The sequence below is a fragment of the Mytilus californianus genome, unplaced genomic scaffold, assembly GCF_021869535.1.
Source record: "Mytilus californianus isolate M0D057914Y unplaced genomic scaffold, xbMytCali1.0.p SCAF_1, whole genome shotgun sequence".
NCBI lineage: Eukaryota > Metazoa > Mollusca > Bivalvia > Mytilida > Mytilidae > Mytilus > Mytilus californianus.
The window spans coordinates 139,382,867-139,405,548 of record NW_026262581.1 but is presented as its reverse complement, the minus strand read 5'-3'; the positions used below and the strand labels follow the sequence as shown (position 1 = coordinate 139,405,548).

The following is a 22,682-nucleotide window of genomic DNA, read 5'->3' as shown; positions in this document are numbered from 1 at the left end:
TGGTGGATTGAACCTGGTTTTATAGCGCTAAACCTCTCACTTGTACGACAGTCTTATCAAATTCCATTATATTTACAACGATGCTTGAACAAAACAGACATTATAAATAAAATAGTCAAAATATGGGTACAGCAGTCATCACTGTGTTACAATTTCAAAACAAACAATTATTTACAAAAAAGCACAAAAGCATAATGTTTTTAAACTGACTTAACATATATCACAAATAATGATTTTCCCCTACATGACTAGATAGTTGCAACATCATTTGTATCCTAACCAAAAAAGCATGTCAATGTGATAATTAGATAGTTTATGATATAGGTATTTGTCACAATGAAAGTTTAAAAGTTTGCAAATTCCAACAGTTCTTGTACGATCACATACAATGTACGATCCACGCACTTTTCAGTGCATCTTCACTTAAAGCTATCAACTGGGTGGCATTTTATGTGTTGTTATCAACTTCCAATGTCAAAATCCTCCACAACAAGGAATGTCTATGAGCCTATATATCCTGCAAAATAGAATTAAAAATTAATAGAAGAGAGTTTTTCATAAAGCATCAAATTATGCAATGCTTGTTATGCTTTAATGTCGATATATATACTAGTGTACAAATTGATATTCTATAGCAATGAAATGCAAGTTTTGACATTATAAATTACAAAAGTCGATTTCTTGACCTAAGGTGAACAGATAGAAATGATACACTCACATAAGCTATTAATATACATATATCGTCATACCTTTTTTCGACATCTTTCTTTTTTTCCAACACTTTATAGCATGCAGAAATGACCTTTTTGGGATTATTGGCTACCGGTTCCTAATTCAAACATTTTAATCTAACGATTCCTGCAAATAAAAAAACAAATGCATTTTCTAAGTCAAAAATGGTGTTCCAAATGTTTGCACTAGTGTTCATCAATTGAATGTGTGGTGTTCAGTTTTTAATGCCTATGTGTTTCATTTTTGAACACTTGATGTTAGAGTTCTTAACACTTAGTGTTCATCAATTGAATGTGTGGTGTTCAGTTTTTAATGCCTTTGTGTTTCATTTTTGAACACTTGATGTTAGAGTTCTTAACACTTAGTTTTCATCATATGAATGTGTGGTGTTCAGTTTTTAATGCCTTTGTGTTTCATTTTTTAACACTTGATGTTAGAGTTCTTAACACTTAGTGTTCAGCTAATGTATGTGGATGTCGAAAATCATCATTTATTCTGTATAACAGACAGACTGTTTATTCATCAGTTTAGGAAATCATCAGAACACAGCTGACAGTTATTTACATTTATATCTAAAGCCCGTTTTTTAATTCGTCTCTTATGTTGAATATTGAAAATTTTGATATAACAGTTATGAATATTTGACAAGTATATATCTGGCATGAGAAAATAACAAGGAAGCCATCGAACTACCTATGGAGATTATTCTAACTTGTTACTTACTTCTTTCGTGTTCATATGGGATAGAAGTCCCTTCTCCAGTTCTCTTTCTTGTGTGTATCCATTCTTCGTTTAACCGCCTAAATCGCCAGCCGATATCTGTTTCCGGTATTTAGTATCCTGGTATATTTTTTTTAACACGAGGTGTTCAAAATTTCGAGCGATTTGAACACTGATTGAACATGTAATGTTAATAAAATGAACGGATCATGAAATAAGATAAACATCGACATATTTTTATTACGATATTATCATAACAGGCCTCATTGATATGCATAATTATGTCACTTATAAGTAAAACTAGTATATATAAATAAATAATAAAATAAATTCATAAACTATACATAGATGCCAGCTTGGAAGTTTAATATTTCACAATTACTAAAATATTAGCCAAAAATTCACAAGATCATCATCCTGCGTATACATTCATATTTTTTATAGAATTTCTTTTTGAATTTGCCAATTGGAAGGATAGAAAATCGGACAAACGACTAACTTCTTTTTTAGATCAGAATATTTGAACACCGGTGTTAACTGCGTCTGAACACACATGTTGATATTTTTAACACAAACGTTAAAACTTTGAACACGTCTCTAAGCATGAACATATGACGTTAAAATATTGAAATTCGGTGTACAAATTTTGAACGCGTCCGGACGCGTCAGGCGTCAGGTATATTTACAGTGAGGTGTCATTCTAATACAAAGCAGACTTAGTGCGCTTTTCTACATCACCATCTCATAACCTAAATATTCATCTGACCTGCCACTGGAAGTAAAGCAACCACCATCCAAACATGTGTTTACCATACGGTTTCTTAACATGTGTTTACTATATGTTCTCAGACATATGGTTACCATGAACATGCGTTTACCATGTGTTTTCAAACGCATGTAAACTATACGTTCCCCAAACATGCGTTTTACGTACTGTGCTCCAAACATGCGTTCCTGACATGTTTAGAAGCGTACGGTAAATTCATGGTAAACATGCGTTTACATGCGTTGCATTTTTTGCTGTGTACATATCTACGGAGATCTGTTGGTCGCATATACATATAAAGGGTTGTGGTTTCAAAGTCTACCGCTGGAATGTTAAATCAAGTACTGTAGATGCAAAGCCTCCCGCTGAAACTATACAGTTTAGCGCTGTACATATACCTCAAATATAGCACTTGGTATTTAAAATCTAGCATTGGAGATATAAAGTTGAGTGTTGTAAAAGTAAAGCTAAGCACTGTAGATATAAAGTCAAGTGATGGAGATATAAAGTTCAGCACTGTCTGGAGATGTAAAATCCAGCAATGTAGATCTAATGCTCAATTATAGCGTAAGATGTAAAGCCAAGCGTTATAGATAGAAAATGCAGCACTAGAGATGTAAAGTCATACACTGTATATATATATAATGCAGCACTAGTGATGCAAAGTCCAGCGTTGAAGATGTAAGGTCCATAGCTGAATTCCAGCGATACAAATGTATATGTATTAATGTTAGGTCGCCGTAAGTATATTAAAAATATAGCGCTGGAGGTATAAAGTCTCGAGTTGGAGATGTAAAGTCAAGCGCAGTAGAATGACTTTGCACCTCCAGCACTACACTTTAGATATACAGCGCTGGTCTTTATATCTCCAGGACTTTGCATCTTTTGCGCTGAATTTTGAAGTTACAGCACTTAATTTTAAATCTACAGCGCTAGGTTTAACATCTCCAGCACTTGACTTTAGATACCACAACTCCTTATCCGTATGAAATAAACAGGGATCAGAACAAATCTATCAAATATCATCGTTCAGCTGTTTACAAATATCAATTTGTCTGACAGATATTAATATTTCTACATATGTCTTACACATTTACCTTAGGGCTTTAAATGATAAAATGATATTTTCTTAATTGAAATGTCAATACTTAAACATGTAAACTATGCAAAATATTCAAAGTCAATGAACCACGAATGAAGGTGCATGGACCAATAACCCCTGGGGAAATTAAAAATGCAAATGCTGTTAAACTACAAACCGAATACCATTGACTTTAGGTTAACATGGTCTGCTAATATAAACGTTCATTCGAAAAAAACATAAATACTATAACACCTGACAAGTACAAGTAAGTTTTGTTGTGGATATAGTGATTACTATAATACACAAATCTTATGTTCTTATTCTATATATTTGCAGTCACATTATAGTTTAATATACTTATGGTGAATACAAATGTCCATCTACTGTGTGTTCATCACGTTACAAAATAATAGTAATTTTACAAACCACACAGTATGTGCGTGTGTGTGGTGGTTTTGGGGGAAGGGGTGTTACACTTCTTAGTTTTACATATAGGATGGTTAAAATTGAGCTTATGAATGGTTTATTATACGGAATTGGTATAATTTAAATATTACAACACTCAAGCAATTGCTTTAAATTCGGTAAGTTTCAGTCATTTTTCAATTCTGAAAATTTCTGTCATTTTACTGTACTGAAAATTTCAGGCATTTTTAAGTACTGTAAATTTCAGTCATTTTTCAGTACTGAAAAGTTCAGTCATTTTACAATACTGAAAATTTCAGTCATTTTTAAATACTGAAAGTTGTAGTCATATTCAAGACCTAATTAAAAAGTTCTCGGTTCTCAAGTATCATAAGATGGTTTTGGATAAATACAAGTGTTTTCTTTTAAAACTCCATTGCTGTATGTATTCTTTCATTCATTGGAGATTCTTTTGATGAATTATATGGCCACATTCTTTATGTGCCTGTTTCAAGCCAGGACTTTTAATTTTTGATTGTCGTTGTTTGTTGTCTGTCATAAATGGTGTTATTCAATGTTTTTGACGTAGATCAGGACGTGTATTTTTTTTCTTACGATTAGTTTCACTAGTTATCAAGTAGACTTTTATAGCTTTCCATGCGCTATGATTCTTTCATTGTTGATTTGTGTGAAAAACGGAAAAGGATCAGTCATGAAGACAGTCAAATTCAGTCACATAAGCAACAAATACAAAACCAACATACAGAGGTCACCATTACAGTTCTTCAATGTTTAGCAGTCCGACCCATACAAGAAGCTCTGAATGGCTCCGACAAGAAAAATAAGAAAGGAATACTATCTAGCTGTACAGCACAATGTCAGAATATTGTTTAGTAAACTAAATATAAACTACACAAAGACATATCTATGACATGACTTTGTCCGACTTGGGACAGAGGTGCATATAAATGTGGCGGGGTTACACCGGTTTTGTCGACGTCTAACGTTAGACATTATGGTTATACCTTGTATCCTTGTTCAGTTGTTGATTGTTGGCAAGCATACCACATCTCCTTGTTTTTATAAAACAATTAAAACTATAGCTTATATATGCAGTCGTCCATATTAAAACTGTTACTGTATAAGCAACAATGCGGGGTCATAGCTATTTTTGACTAGGTACTTTTTGGACCACTTAAATTGCAATGAAGTCTGTAATATAGTTCACATGTTTCTCCTATAGATAGAAAGCTTTCTTCTGATACCACGACACTTTGTTATCGGTAATAATTTCAAAGTAATTCTAAAGAAAGTGCACACATTTCAAGATCTTTTTATAACATAAATCTTGGCTTAGTTTAATCAAGTCAGGAGCCTGTAGTTCAATGGTTGTCGTTGGTTCATTTCGGTCATATTTGTTTTTTGTAAATTGTTTTGTTATAAATTAGGCAGTTAGTTTTCTCATATGACCTTTTATAGCCGACTTTACGGTATGGATTTTTCTCATTGTTGAAGGCTGTACAGATGCCTATAATTGCTTACATCCACTTATTTGAACTTTGGTAGATACTTGTCTCATTGGCAATTATAACCACATCTCCTTATTTTTAAATTCTAATACTCCAATTTGGGAGTTTTAACTTCTTTGAATAAAAAATTCAAATACAATGCTTAAGATTACTTTGTATTTCAGAGAGCTCGCTATCGGTTTAAACAAGAAACCAGCAATATCAACAATGATATTTTTTATTCAACGGCAGGAAATTAGAACCTGAACTTTGGTGTGCTTCTTTTTGTTCTTTGTGTGGTTTTAGTATTGCATAACAATTTTGACTGAAAAGCTGAACTAATTTTTAGGGTAGTATGGCAGAATCCAGTTAAAATACATAATTTGAATAAAAGGAAATATCAGTTAAATGCCCATGAAACAGTAACCCTTCTACCCAGGATATTTAAGTCTATTACTACATATAGTCTAATTCGGTTTCTTCATCTTTAACGTCACTACTAAAAGTAAAAAAAAATCATGTGAAATTAAGTTGAATCGAGCTTTCACATGAAAAAAATTCATGTGAACTTAACACGAATCGAGCTTTCACATGAATTTACAGGACTGACTATTATTATTGAGGACCAAGAAATTTGAACAACAAGAAAGAAATATAGAATGGTAGTATGAACACATGCTCACTACCAAAAAGAAGACATATCTATTTTCTAAATTTATATATTATAAAAGAGAGAAGGTATACTAGATGAGCATTAACATTATCTAAAATATGTTCAGTTACTGTTAAATTCATGTGAAAGCTCGATTCGTGTTAAGTTCACATGAATGTTTTCATGTGAAAGCTCGATTCAACTTAATTTCACTCCAACCAAAAAAGTCTCAAATGCAACATATAAGCTGCAACAAGAATGCACACGCTGAAATGTCTCGCCTGCTTTACTATTCATGAATTATTTTATGTTGATAGTCCTAAGGATAAAGTTTTAGCACAAGTGTCATATAAACCTAGCATTATCAATGATCCATTACAATGTAGTCAAGGTCAGAAAAACCAAGCCAGAAAGACATGTATAGCTGACAATCATTACATACACCTAATACAGTTTTGCTATTGCTTATATTATACAAGAAACAGATAAAACCATGAAAATTTAATTTTGACCAATGAACCACGAAAAAATGAGGTCAAGGTGACTGGTCTGATGAACCCTGCCAGACAGACATGTACACCTTAAAATCATTTCATACACCAGATATAGTTGACCTATTGCCTATAGTAACAGACCAAAACAAAAAACTCAACATTGACCAATGAACTGTGCAAATGAGGTCAAGGTCAGATGAAACCTGTCAGACGAATATGTACACCTTACAATCATTCCATACACCAAAATATAGTTGACCTACTGCTTAAAGTATCTGAGAAATGAACCTTAAATCAGGTTTAAAATTTTATAATAGCTCGAATCCCCATATGGAATTTACTGACCCCATATATACCGTATTACGTCACAAGCACACTATGTAAGAATTTATCTTACCGACTATCTTAACGTGTGAAATTTAGACTAGTCACCTATCAACATGAGCAAGTCTTCAATACCGTTAGCATTAAAAAACTACTTCCATTGATCCTACAAAAACAAAAGCCGACAATAACAACTTGTTACGTTTAAATGTGTTTTATGAATTTATTTCAATCTTTCATCATCAATTTCTTCGTCTGTTGAAACCTTTAAGATTTTTCTCAGTACCGTTTTGTTTTTATAAAGGGACGTAACACCACTACTAACCGTGTATGAAATAAGCCCCGCCTCCCTACTAACCTAATATGGAATATACATGTACGGTCTCCACGCGGACGCTTTTAACCAATCATATTCCTAGAAATGTATAGGAGGTAAGATAAATAGATGATGTTCTCTCACTAAATAACAAAAATTTGGTGACTATGTTGAACGAATCTATCCCATCGAACTAGAGATAAAGGATACTACAAATACAGTTAAGTCTGCCTCATATCTTGACTTACATCTATAAATTGACAATGAGGGTCGGTTGAAAACAAAACTTTACGACAAAAGAGATGATTTCAGCTTCCCAATTGAGGACTTTCCATTTCTATGTAGCAACATTCCAGCAGCGCCTGCATACGGAGTATATATCTCCCAATTGATACGATATTCCCGGGCTTGTATTTCCTATCATGATTTCCTTGATAGAGGATTGCTGCTCACAAGGAAGCTATTAAACCAAGAGTTCCAAATGGTGAAGTTGAAATCATCCCTTCGTAAATTTTAACTGACGCCATCACGAGTTGGTTGACCGTTATGGAATTACCGTTTCACAGATGATATCGGATATGTTCCTTATGTCGTAACTACAATACCCTTCCCTTTTCACGAATGTGACCTACCGAATTAGACTATTTACCGGATTTGTAATAACATAAGCAACACGACGGGTGCCACATGTGGAGCAGGATCTGCTTTCCCTTCCGGAGCACCTGAGATCTACCCCAGTTTTTGGTGCTTAGACTTTAGTTTTCTATGTTGTGTCATCTGTACTATTATTTGTCTGTTTGGCTTTTTGTTTTTGGCCATGGCGTTGTCAGTTTGTTTTCGATCTGTGAGTTTGAATGTCCCTCTGGTATCTTTCGTCCCTCTTTTCCAAAGATTTTCCAATAAATTTCCAGTGGAATATTATTGTTTATATTTCAGTGGAGTTTTGATTTAATGCAAATATTCCATTGTAATTTTGGACTTAGAAATTTTAAGGAATACTTCTAATCAAAAATTTTCAAATAAGTGCATGATTATAATATAAAGGATTTAATTTGTGAATATATAATTTGCTGGCCTGATAAGAAATTAAAAAATTAAATATTATAATATATGGGATGTAATGAATATTTCATAAACCTACATATATACATGTATATGAAACATTTGTTGAAAAAAGTTACATGGTTAAATGTAATATGAAATCACTTGCCTAGCAACAAATGAAAATAATCATTTGGTCTGAAAAGACCCCCCCCCCCCCCCTCCCCATAAAATAAGTAAAAAGGTATAGCTCCTCAGATGTAGGGTGAATATAATGCATCACCATATAGCCTATGCCACATTGAAAGGATGCATTTTAACTACTAAGAAATCAAATTACATGTGCAATAATATAAATAAAATTTATTCTGTTTTGAAATAAATATTTTCTATCAAATTGGTTAAGATTCTGTTTGATTTAATGGACAAAAACAATTAAGATTCTTTTTGAAAAATGTGCATTGCCCTTAAAAGGACCGTTTTTAAACAGATATGTTGCTGAAATTATCTTCAGTCTGTACGAATTGTTAAGATAACTCCGTGTTTTTCTGCAAGTGACCGTACTGGCTGCCCTGCACTACAGTCTACATGTATACAATAATATAATTATTTCTCCTTTGACTTCATCATGTCCATGTTCTGTTACTGGTCTGCTGTTCTTTTGAAAAAAATAAAGTGAACGGCTTTCATTTTCCACATTATTCTATAAACTGTTTTGGTATCTTAACCTTGTCGGTGTGATGAATTTTTCATCATTTTCACGTCCTGAACTCAGGTCACAGTTGCCGTCGATGATGACAAAACTAGAAGTTAATCTATATAGAAACATTTCACATATTATCCAGTCCAATCAATTGTACGCCTAATGTCAGTGTTTCGGCATAATTTGAGCAGAAAATTCGTGAAACTGTAGTCTATAATGTTGTTTTTCAACACACATGTTTACATCCATGGAGGCTGCCATTTTTTTCTATCAGACTATAAATATAACCGCTGATTTGATTGGATAACTCAATTTCCGGTATTTCCGATCGGCCAATCAGATCTTCGTTATTATTAATACACGGAATGTGTTCAAATTTGAAACTAAAAATATTGTACGAGTATGTATCCTGTCCGGCTGTTACATTAATCATGTAAATAATTATTAATACCCCAGAAACATTGAAAAATAAAGAAATCGACATTGAGGGCATGACATTAGCTGTTGAACCAAGAATTTACGACGAGACGATGTGCTGATATAATGCAGACAGCAGATACAGGTAATCTTTATGAGATTTTACTTTTGACTTGTTTTGGATCATGAATATTTTTAATTAAAATTAAAAAAAAGTTTTACACCCCCTTTAGTTTCATTCATGGGCTATGTCAGTTCACTCTCTGAGGATGACCATTTTGTGTTCTGAAAAGGGGGAGGTGGAAATGTGTAATAATATAATATTATTCAATATTCAATTACATTGTGTGCCTTCACAATCAAGGAAAGATGTTTACTACACAATGTCCAGCACTTTCAACTTAATTTTGTCATGTTCTATTTTGGATGGACATGCGACACAAAACAGCCATATACACATTAAGCATGGCTAAGGTTGTGCGTTAGAAGCTTTATACTTTTAAAATGAAAGAAGTTTCTTAATTATATATGTTCATTGTATGATAAATATCGGTAATATATGATGCATACATGTCATGACCACAATTAATAAAATGTTTTTACAATTTTTTTTTAGGTTGTCCATATATTAAAAGGGATTGATCATGGTGAAGGTTTGAATATCATCAACACTATAATGATACAAAGCTGCAAAAATGACGACTGTGCATCGATCAATATCCACTCTAATAATATGACATATGCAACTATTCCAGTCATAGTTACGTTCGATAACTCTGCATGTTACTGGTTTAATAAGAATTATGTCAAATTTACTGGTTACCCGTGTGATGATTAGAAAATTGAAAAATATAGATATTTCACCTCGGTTACCATCCATTCGAGGTTTTCTTTTATTGATATGAAATAATAGCATACAATAATTTCATTAAGAATCGAACAATATTAATCTACATGTACACAGGTCTTGTCAAAACTTACATCGTGATTAGGTGCCATGTTTGTTTTCTTTGATCACGTTGATGACTTAATATCTCCTCAAGTTAATCTAGCTATGTCCTTAGGTATTCTTAAAGTGACAATAACGTGTCATACTTAATTGCAATATCAACAGTGAAATCAAATTGAATTATTTGCATTGGTAAAATTAGTGTTGAACATCGTCTACGTTTCAAAATTATTTGGTCGCCATTTTTTACGAAATTTTATCAAAAAAAAAACAGCATGTATCCACTTTAACAAAGAGAAAACATGTTTGATTCTATGCTGCTTTAAGGTAAGACAATTACTGAAAACGCATGCATCCAACATTTATTCGATTTTCATCGGCCCAAGCTGTCAATGTAAACTGCATGGTTAATGCATATAAATCTTTATTTTGAGTGCGAGAGATTATTTCTAATAAATATATGAAAGAAAAGGTGAAATAAGAAATTTCTTAAATACAATAAGACACACTTCAATATATATTTGAAATATTTCTTTTTGATTAATAACTAAATGAATATACATGTCGTGTCGTTGTTTACTTCCAACAGCGGCCGCCATTTTTAAAATATTGCTAACAAATGCCAAAATGTGAACTTTTCAATCAAATTTTGAAGCAAAAAGTTTGATACCTAAACTGATATGGTTTTCGATTTCATTTAAATGCATTTGAATATGTTGTCGATCTTTTTAGGGGTTGGGAGGATATTAGTAACATTAAATAAGTTGAGAAAATTGATTATATAAGAAGGTCCCATTGCAATTTTATCGAGTTTTAACGAAGAAGTCAACGGAGGCTGTGTGGTTATGTCACCCCAATTTTAAAACTTATTTTGAAGCAAGAAATCATATATCTGAACTGAAACTTAAAACATTTTTAATTGTAAAAATGGATATATTGTAAAACGCGGGGTTGGGAGGTAAATACACAATGTAACAAAAAAGTTATGACCGTTTAATCTATGTACCCCGTTCATTTTCATTGATAATCAATCGACCATTAATGATATACAATTGAAGTGTAAAAGTCTCGTGATGACCGCAATAGTTGGATATGAAACACGATGAACACAAACGAACCAGCAGCAGAAAAGTAATTTGAGTATAAGATTACTGAAAGGTACTTATTGAATTATTTGTTCATCCTTCCCACACTTGAAATAAAAACACATTAATCATTCACATCTACAAGCTGTAAACACATCTCAAAAACATTGATCTGATCATCATGTACAATGGCTAATCATGGCTATTGTGTGAATAAAATGAAGTGTCTGGTATGCTTCAACCAGATGGCAAACCAACAACAAACACAACACAAAAAGAAAAGATAATATGAGGCCAAATAAAAAATATATGCATGGTTCCAGTTACCCTACCTACCCTACTTTTTAGTCTTAACAATAGCCTTTCCTAAAGATTTTTTTGTCATTTTTCATTAAGCACTGTTAAAGTCAGAATGTTGCTTCCATAGACTCAATGTAAAAAAAACCCCCATTAAATAAAAAATAATCCCTACCTACCTACCCTAATGTTTTTTAGATGTAAATGGAACCACACATACTATTTTATTGGACCTGAGAGAAACACCTGATCCATAAATTATAAAAGTATATTTTGATAAAAGGAGATGTGTACGTGTTGTAAGTCTAAGAGACAGCAACCCAACAACTATAGCCAAAGATATATAGAGAACACATAGTCTTCAACAATAGACATACATGTGTCTAAATTGCCCTGAGTGTATAAATGTTGTGGCTAAATTAAACAAACACTAAAAAAATATGCCAGTAACATATATTCTTGAATAATTGCAGACCATGCAGACTGAAGCATGGTATTGTAATGTTATTTTAATTCAAAATTCTATGCATGTATGATTTTTTTTCTTTCAGATTAATCAATGAAGAATTAATGGAACAGGATTGGAATGCAGAAACTTTGGACTTAATTCATGAATTATATCAATGCATGATGAAGGAAACTGACAAAGTATTTCATATGCATGTAAACTGGACATTTTTGTTTGTGTAATGCAAGAAAAAAAAATAGAAAATTTAAACCATTTGTGAAAGATTTCAAGAGGACCAAACGTTACCATGGACTTATGAATGATTTAACCGGAAAAATGATTTACATGTACAATTAAGTAAATACATCTTTGGCTAAAAATGATAAGTTATCAACATTTATATTTCAAAGAGGTTGATCTTTTCGTTTAAAAGGTCTTAAATGTGGATAATGTATAAACTGTTGTAATTTCTTTAATTGCTGACTTGCATTAAAATGGTTATTGTATTATTTCAAGTTTTCTTATTAATTCATTCAAAAATAAGCAGTGCATGCAAAATGATATCTAACATTTCAGTGGAGTTGTCAATTTCCGTTGAAATATCACTGGTTTTCTTTGGTTGATTGTTACAATTTCCAATGGAATTACCACTGGTATCCCATTTGAAAACAATAAATGTCCAATGGGAAAACAATGGTATTCCAACGACGTTTTCACTGGTATTCCAATGGAATTTCCACTGTATTCCACTCGAGTATTCACCGGAATCCCACTGGATATTCCTTTGATATCCCAATGGAAAACAATGAGTGTCCAATGAAAATCCCGACCAAATTTCCCAGAGGTAATACAGTGGTATTCCAATGGAACTCCGATGAAACTCCACTGGTATTTTCAGTGAAATCCCATTTTACATTTTCAGAAGTGGAAGCACTTTCGTAATACACTTAGACAAAGAGCTCAATCCAGTGATATACTTTGTACTACAGGTCCTTCATGAACATCCATCGACCAAAACCATATCTCAATAACATGCCATACTACATGGTTGGATCAGAAGTCCTGAAAAAGACATGAATTTTATTATCGTATTTACCGGTTAAAACTTTCACAAATTTGTGGTAAAAACATTCAGTATCTAGCAACTATTAATCGCTTCATGCACAAATTGATATAGGTTGAGTGCCCCTGTGTCGTAAATAAGAACATACCTCCACCTAATTTTAGTTAACTGATCAAGAAACATTCATAACTATAAAATGTTATCCAAGACTTGTCAGTGTCTATTTACCATCACCACTGAATCAATAATATATGTATACATATATAAGAGTAAAATTGACATACATATATAACACTAAAACTGACATTCGGTCTTTACTCCACCTTCATTCCTCAAGTCGATGTTCAAATCTGACTTCATGATAAAATAAGATTCCATATCTACAACCAATGAAACACCCCTCTAATAGACTATAGCCGCAATGAAATCACAGTTTTCTAAAATGGTAGGTGGAACCTAAAACTCAAAATATTTTAAATGATATATTTTAAATATTGCTAATATATACATTTCATAATAATTCTTCTAAAAAAATCGCTATATTTTTCCTTATTTTGTCTTTTGTTTGAGACTATATATTGACCTCTAGATGTCTTTCAATTACATCCAGGTTGGCGTGGATTGAAGTCTGATTGTTGTACATGTAATATATCGACGTGGGATTTGTTAATATAAATAACAACAATTCCCTAAAATTCAAATAAAATGGATGGAAGAAATTGAAGGCAACCGTATGCATATCACCTTCAATAAACAGCTGCGCCATGAGCGCATGATACCCTCGTCACATTTACAAAGAATAAGGTTCAATTACTTCTCAATGTCATATTAGATTGAAATTTATGAAAATCAAAAAGGGAGCTTACATCAATAGATATAAACAATTCACCAAAGTTTAATGAGAATTGCTGAAAACATTATCCGAAACTAGGAAATCCCCCCTTTTTAATATATAAAACCCCATAACTTGAAAATGTGAAATTTATAAAATTCTAAAGGCAGCAGCTTACATCACTAGATATAAACAGTTCACCAATGTTTCATGAGAACTGCTGAAAGATTTTTGAGTTATAGTCTGAAAACTGAAAAATCCCCCTTTTTTAAGAATAAACTCGGAAACGTAAAATCTAAAATGTATAAAAAAAAGAAAGGGAGCTCACGTCAATAGACATAAACAATTCACCAAAGTTTTAAGCAATTTTATTAAAGCGTTTTTAAGTTAATGTCTGACATATTGACAACGGACAGACAGACAGGCGGACAATGGTATACACTACAAACCAGTAAAAGTCTGAAATGGCCTATATCTGTACTCGACTGTACTGATTTTTACTCGACTAGTCTGAATTGGTCCGAATTTTACTCGAAATTACTCGACCCCAGTCTTAACCATACTCGACTGTACTGATTTGTACTTGACCCTTATCTTTGCCATTGAAAATAGTCTGAACTATTACTCGACCAGTCTGAAACAGTCTTAACCCATTCTCGACCTGTACTCGACCTATTTTTTTTCAGTCTAAACCATACTCGACCAAAGGTCTGAACAATACTCGACCAGTCTGAATCATACTTGACCAAATAACCTCTACTTTTTCTAAATTTTAACTGTTAAAATAAATTTCTTTTTAACTGATATGACAACAGCCACAATAAAATAAAGATATATTATAAAAACAGATTTTTACATGATTACATGATTCTCAGATTTATCGAATAGAGATAATTAAATCAAATTATCTTATATAATAATTTAATTATATTAATTTTAAAGTTTTAGAGTTTTGTTAAAATAAGATTTTCTTTTACCTAAAAACCACACTTATACTGAGGGTAATTTAACCTTATTAAGGTGCTTCTTGTTTGGCATGTGTTTTTTTTTTTAAATTAATTTTCCTAAATTCCTAAATAAAAACTACATAGGTTTCATGATTACATACAAAAAATGTACAATAGTTATATAATTATCTTTTTAATGAGGTAACAACAGCCAGCAAAATCACTGAAATTGTTTAACCTTATTTTAGAAATATATCTATTATTATTATTTTGGGATATATTATATACAATATATATCAAAAAGGGATAAAAATTAAAGAAATTAATAAAATTGTTCTTCTGATTAGTGGTGAAGTATAAAGTGATACCTCCTGCTTGGGGCAAACTCATGAAAAAGATCACACCTGGTCAGAGAGTATTAAATTCAAAATAACATTCATTCAAAATTGCAACATCCTGTGAAACTTAAATCGCAAGGCCTTTTGAAATCACTAGATAAGTAATACACGAGTTTAAGAAAAATAGGGCTTTCTTTTTACCTGTAAAGCACACATGTACTGAGGTAATTAAACCTTATTAAAGTGCTTCTTGTATGCCATGTCTTTAATTTTGACAAAAATTATTTAAATTTAATTGAAATAAATTTTTACTGTAACTTTGGAACACATTTCCTTTTTTAAAAGTTTATCACAGGATTACTATGGAAGTTCTATTATCATGATTATATTAAATTCTTGGTTTAACAAAACAAAGGTGTCATTTTTTAAATTTATTAAGTTGCTTTATATGCCATTTTAATATATATTTCAATAAAAAAAATGTTCACTGCATTATTAACTAAACTCAACTGACACCATAAATCTTAAGTTAATGGTAAAAATTGTCCAGTAACCATACAATATATCTGAAATATTCAAAAAATTTTGAATAACATTGAAAATATTAGTCACAATTCAGTTTTGAGATTATTTGATCAGCTTGTTTTATTTTTATTTTAAAGGTGATATATATGTATGTATATAAGTGTTGATGAATATGGTGATGAAGTTATATTATGTTTATTGTGAAATTTTGGTTTCAATGCTATATTGAATACATTTTTAATTTCAAATTGTTGTTCAAATTTCTAAGCCAGGGGGAAATAGCTGTTGTTAAAAACAGTTCCTAAATTGATGAAATACAATAGACAGATACAAAAAAATAGGTCGGGGTTGGTTAAGACTTGGTCGAGTATGGTTCAGACTAGGTCAAGTATGGTTCAGACTAGGTCGAGTATGGTTCAGACTAGGTCGGGCATGGTTCAGACGCGTATAAAATGGTTAAGTACTGGTCGAGTACAAGTTCAGACTTTTAAGTATGGTTCAGACTACAGTCGAGTATTATCAAGTATATTTCAGACCAATTCAGACTGGTCGAGTAAAAATCAGTACAGTCGAGTACAGATATAGGCCATTTCAGACTTTACTGGTTTGTAGTGATACCAGTATACATCCCGTAAACAGGTGTATAAAAATGAAAAAAACCCATACTGTATATTCTGCTGTAAAAGAGCCCAACATGTTTATATTGGGATTTAGTTTATATTGATATAAAGATTCAAGATTTATTAAAAAAAAAACCTTTCATGACATCATAATTATTTGCATTTGTTCTGTTGATTGATAGTGGTACATGTATGAGGACTGGGATGAAATCAATTATATATAGTGCTGATCAACAGTTTCATGGTAAGTAAGTTGTAGTAGGTTGTTTGAAGTTTGCAGTATATTCAACTTTGAACATCTTTTTCAGGTCTGCAATCCATATAAAAATCAGTATATGTCATATGCCAATGAGACAACTAATATATATGATTGCCAATGAGCATGATAAGACAACTATCCACAGAGGTTCAAATGACATAGCAATTATAGGCAACCATGCATACAGCCTTCAAAAATGAGGAAAACTGTCCCAACATGAAAAGTATGCATCAATACAATTGAGGAGTAATGGCCTGATTCACAATTCCACTAATAAACAGGTTGGGAACATCCCCCCCCCCCCCCAAAAAAAAAAATTTAAATGAGGGATATTTTGCGGTTTAATAAAAAGGAAAAACAGATGTACATGCAGCCTTTTTAACTTATAAAGGGGGGATTCATTACCATAGGAACAACTTTTCTAAAAGATGATTCCACTTATTTTCAATAAATAATAAATAGTGAAATGTATCTCAGGCATCTGGGAACAGACTCAACAGTACAGCTATACATGTATTAATATATTCCAAATTGAGGAGGCATTTGGGAACTGACTCAACAGTATTTCTATACATGTATTAATATATTCCAAAATGTGGACAAACCCGACATCAAATGTTCTACTTGAATGACTTTAGTGGATGAGATCAAATTAAAAAGAGCCAGTGGTGATATACTCCAATGGCAGTCTTTCCTGCTAAAATGTCATGTGTAGAACGTGATACCATTTTTAGGACTATATACTTTCCTTTATATTTAGGTCATTTTGACATAGCAAATTATAAAGAAAACGTTAACTATCGGGGAATTGAGTTCTTTTTCACAAAATAAACCCACTATAACTCAACTTGAATGCAAAAGACCCTTAAATGGCTAACAGATATTGGTATAAAGAATAGTCCATGAGGATTCTTTTTAAGAGTTCATGAAATATAAACAGATTACGTCAGTTGAACGGACTAGAATGAGATTAGATATGTAACACTCCCAAACGTGTCCTTCCCCCCAAACGTGTCTATTCCCCCCCAAACGTGTCCGTAATATTCAATGTTGCCCAAACGTGTCCGATTTCATAACCCCCAAACGTGTCCGATAATTGTTATTCGCCAAAACGTGTCCACTGTTAAACGCCAGAACGTCTCACGTCTTTTAGCGCTAATACATATATGTCCTAAATGAAATCAATAACGTTTACGGCAATTCTATGATGGGGGGAAACAGTTGATGAGGTAGTAATTTATTAGCATTAGTTTGTTCAATACCGGTTGTTAATGATTATCATAATTGCAAATTTAATATGTAACATATAAATTAACTTTTGACTGAATTTGCTTATTGTCCAGTTGCAAGTATTTCATGCTCATTTAGAGCGAACATACAAATAATTCTAGTGCAATTGAATTAATCATTTACTATGTAAATTATGTGTTACTAATAAACTCCGATGGTGCCTTTTATAAATCCGACGGCGGGCTTTCAGAAGAATTGACTTCCCTTTTTTCAATAGTTCTGATATTTTAAAAGCTCTTCAAATCATAAACTGGTTTTCAGGTTTTTTAATAAATTTTAGGTTCCGAGCATCACTAAAGACGCACGAACAAGAGAAATAACGTCCAGTGCCAAATATTTCATGCATTATTTGAACGACATCATGTTAACAATAAATACTGTATATAGGTTCTATTATCATACCGGGAATTTAGGATTGGTCCTAAATTTTGACGGTTATTTGGGATCAATATTAGTTGGGATTTTAATTTTAAAAAATAAGAGCAAGTGAAGACCGATTTTTTTATGACTTCAGTAAGAAACTACTGCAATCTCCGTTATGTAATAGAGGCCGTTTTAAATAAAAGTTGCAGAAATTTAAAAAAAAAAATGTTGCCTTCCAAAATACAACTGATGGCACCATGAAAGAGTGAATTGCTACAAAGGTTTTAATGCGCAGAGAATGGGACATTCTCCCTACACGAGGTATCTGATTTAATATCTACAATTTAACTGAGCATGGCTGCTTAAATTTACATCCAACATAGCCGAACGGACGCCCCCACTTTTAACCAGGTTATACTGCCGGTTTAAAAAAGACCTAAAGTAATTTATTTCTATTTTTAATGAAATAATAAAATCAGTATACGTTAATGAAAAAACAATAACTAAAAATAACCTACGTACTTATAATATGGACATGAATGATAGTTCCAGTAAAAGAAAAAATTAAGCTTGATATGGACACGTTTGGGGGATTGGGCACGTTTGGGTGTTTATTGAAAAATGGACACGTTTGGGCGTTTATACAAATGACACGCTTTGGCGCCCTTTTATATTAAGACTTGTTTTGCAGTTCAGTGGCGTCATGTGGACACGCTTGGGGAATCGGACACGTTTGGGGGGAAGAACACGTTTCTGAGTGTTAACTGAGTTGTAAAATATACATTGCAGTAGTATATACATAAAGGTCTTTTCAACAGTTGTGGTGTAAATCAGTTATATTTTTAGGTTGACATATATATATATACTTCAAAATTCAAGAGTCTATCCTAAATTGAGATAAATTGTATGGCTTAACAAATACCGTTTCGATTCCTAACATCACTGAAGAGACATTAATTGTCGAAATCCGGATATGGTGTACAAAAACCTTTGCACCTTTTGTTTGCGGTATACCATCGTTTCCGCAAGTTTATTGTTTTCTGTTTAGTATTAAATTTATAATTAAGATCCATTTATTACATCGGTGATCCGTTTTTTTTGGCAATCGCCAATGGCAGTCAGCAGGGTTTAAGAACATTTGTTGTTCGACCTTAGTCAAATGTGTTTTGTTAAAATATACTTTTTCACTTTTCTTTTGGAAAATGTTGTTTATGCTGTATTTAGACCCATCTAACAAGAAATTTGTTTTGCATGCACACGCATAAAAATTGCGGTTTTTTATCCAACGCAATCATAGGTTTGAACGTTGTTTTCAATTTAGACTTACGTATATATATGTAACCAGTCTAAAAGGGTACAACATCACCAAAAAATGACAATAAACGAACAAATGTAACTATAAATATTTCGGATAACAGATATCCTTCATCAGTATGAGCACGATGTAAAATGAATCAGATCAATCTATTCTGATTATAAAACTATAGCAATCTTGAATTCTATACAATAAAAAAAGTGAAACAGTTTCACCCGAACATCATATGTAGAGACGCTAATAACTTTTTAAAAATATCCAAAAAACGACTCAAAGACATGCCTAAAATGAAAATAGTAATTAGAGATATGAACTGGCACAACTCTAAAATTCCAAAATGACGTATACATTCCCAAAAAAAAGCACTGATCAATATAATCTGGTAAAATATGTCAAACAGAGGCTGCGTATTTATCATCCCAAATAAATAGCAGTTTTATAATGAAAAGAAAAAAATAATAGTGAATTTGGGCTAAGGTTAAAAATTGGACGTGGATGCGTACTTGTACATCCCTACCATATGAAAAGAACCCTGGTATTTAAACTAGTAAAATTCAAAAAATTCCAAAAGAATCCTTAAAACTGTAAGAGTCAAGTAAGGAAGCCGGAGTAACTGGAAACAAGTGATGTCAGGAAAATGAGTGATGGTAGGGAAAATGAGTGACTCATTCTATGTTTTTTCATTTATGCCCTCTGGGGAAACTGTCCTTAGCTTTCTTATCCAAAACCTTTCCCGAGCAAGTCTTTCGGCCCTTGACCAACCCTCGTTGTGGTCTATGATTGTGATTAAAAGGTTTTTGAGATCAGTTTGGGCGTGCCCAGGTGATCTCAAAAGACGACTTACGGGGAGGTCGGGCTTGCAGGTGTAGTCATTTCGATGACCATTCATGCGTTTGTTGAATGGCTGTTCTGTCTCGCCAATATACTGCATGACATATCGACACTGACGAAGGTATACAACATTCTGTGTTTTGCAAGTTATATCACAAAATAGTGTACACAAACCCAGTGGAGTGGCAAGTAAATGATTGAGTATTCAGTATTTGCAAGTCAGACATCGTCTGAAGAGGCGCAGCAAAATAGTTCCGTTTGTTTTAACATACAATCCCGCCTTTACTAACCTTTCACGTTTGATCCGTGCCAATTGGCAAACTATTGCCAAGCACCTAAAATTGTCCAAGATCTTTCCCAATCCTCCTGTCTTAGCTTTTCGGAGACCAGCAAGTCTGAAAGACTTATTTGTGAGAGCTGACGTCTCTTCTAATAAATGCTGTTCAACTGCAGGATGGTGCAATTCGTGTGGTAACATAAGATGTCTGACTTGCCAACAAATACTCCCCGTAAGTCGTCTTTTGAGATCACCTGGGCACGCCCAAGCTGATCTCAAAAACCTTACAATCACAATCATAGACCACAACGAGGGTTGGTCAAGGGCCGAAAGACTTGCTCGGGAAAGGTTTTGGATAAGAAAGCTAAGGACAAATTCCCCAGAGGGCATAAATGAAAAAACATAGAATGAGTCACTCATTTTCCCTACCATCACTCATTTTCCTGACATCATTTGTTTCCAGTTACTCCGGCTTCCTTACTTGACTCTTACAGTTTTAAGGATTCTTTTGGGATTTTTTGAATTTTACTAGTTTAAATACCAGGGTTCTTTTCATATGGTAGGGATGTACAAGTACGCATCCACGTCCAACTTTTTAACCTTAGCCCAAATTCACTACTATTTGTTCTTTTCATTATAAAACTGCTATTTATTTGGGATGATGAATACGCAGCCTCTGTTTGACATATTTTACCAGCTTATATCGATCAGTGCTGTTTTTTGGGAATGTATTTACACGCAGTTGTTGTAACATCTTAACTGACGTCATTTTGGAATTTTAGAGTTGTGCCAGTTCAAATCTCTAATTACTATTTTCATTTTAGGCATGTCTTTGAGTCGTTTTTTGGTAATTTTTAAAAAGTTATTAGCGTCTCTACATATGATGTTCGGGTGAAACTGTTTAACTTTTTTTATTTTATAGAATTTAAGATTGCTATAGTTTAATAACCAGAATAGATTGATCTGATTCATTTTACATCGTGCTCATACTGATGAAGGATATCTGTTATCCGAAACATTTATAGTTACATTTGTTCGTTTATTGTCATTTTTTGGTGATGTTGTACCCTTTTAGACTGGTTAAATGTTATATTTTGTAGTGTACTGTATCATATTTATATGATCCATCGCCCCGTAAGATTTATCGTTGGCTATTATTCAGTCATTTAATATATATATATATATATATATAACTATTCATCAGCTAAAGTTAGAGGAGGGGATAAGGTGTCTGCGCAATGCTAGGCGGTGTTGTCGTAGAAGTATGAAGTGAAAAGTACAGGTTCCAGCCTCGGACGGGGAGGAAGTAAAGAATCAAATCTACTCTTACATTGTTAGGTTGATTTTCTAGGCACTTTATATATATATATATATATAAACAAAAGTCAAATAGAATCCGTATGCTGGTAACATATAAGAAAAATAATATAAGATAATGACGGTTTCAATTCATCACTTTTACTAGCGCTTTCACTGCTTTCACAGATCTTCAGGTAATGTGACTTGTATACATAAATGTTATAAAACAATTGATTGACGTTAACAATAGTATGACGTTAACAAATACAAGGGAGACTACTTATGTCATTTTAAAATTAGAGTAAAGTCTTTAAAATGTTTCGTAAAAATTAAAATATTATTTATCATTTAATCCCGGGTTGAGAATGTTTATGAATAATTCTTCTTTCTTCTTCCGGAGAAAATCATTTTGACGATTGACCATATACAACCGAAATATTTTAAATCGTCCATTAGAACAACGATGGAAATGGTCGTTAGCCCTGATGATTGTTAAGAGTCATTCTCTGTAAGCATCAAAGAATTACAAAGAAAATGAGAAATGCATACTCCAGGATTTCCTTTATTTTTACATCAGAGGTTTGTTATGGTGCACTAACAACAAAAATAACTTTCATTCAGAGAGTTGAAGTGTTGGTTGCCATGGAAACAAGAAACTCCGAATTTGCTTGAAAAACGTCAAATATGCTCAATGAAAAGTCAATATTTTCATGTTTTTACCACTTTTATTGCAACAAAATCTGAAAACATATTGCCATTGTTTCTTTTTCTATTCAATAACA

The 22,682-nt window shown here is 32.6% G+C and overlaps 2 long non-coding RNA genes across 2 annotated transcripts in view; both read right to left on the bottom strand.

The window, feature by feature from the left end:
• Window positions 1-221: 221 nt before the first annotated feature.
• Window positions 222-1,785, bottom strand: LOC127737014 (uncharacterized). The gene is made up of 3 exons (XR_007999264.1): window positions 1,456-1,785; window positions 750-858; window positions 222-517 (listed from the first exon to the last, which is right to left on the bottom strand). It is a non-coding gene; the product is annotated as an uncharacterized LOC127737014 (long non-coding RNA).
• An 8,231-nt stretch (window positions 1,786-10,016) lies between these two features.
• LOC127737032 (uncharacterized) overlaps window positions 10,017-22,682 on the bottom strand; it is a 28,872-nt gene continuing 16,206 nt past the window's right edge. The window contains exon 2 of the long non-coding RNA XR_007999274.1: window positions 10,017-13,003. This is a non-coding gene — a long non-coding RNA (uncharacterized LOC127737032). The remainder of the gene's footprint in view (window positions 13,004-22,682) is intronic.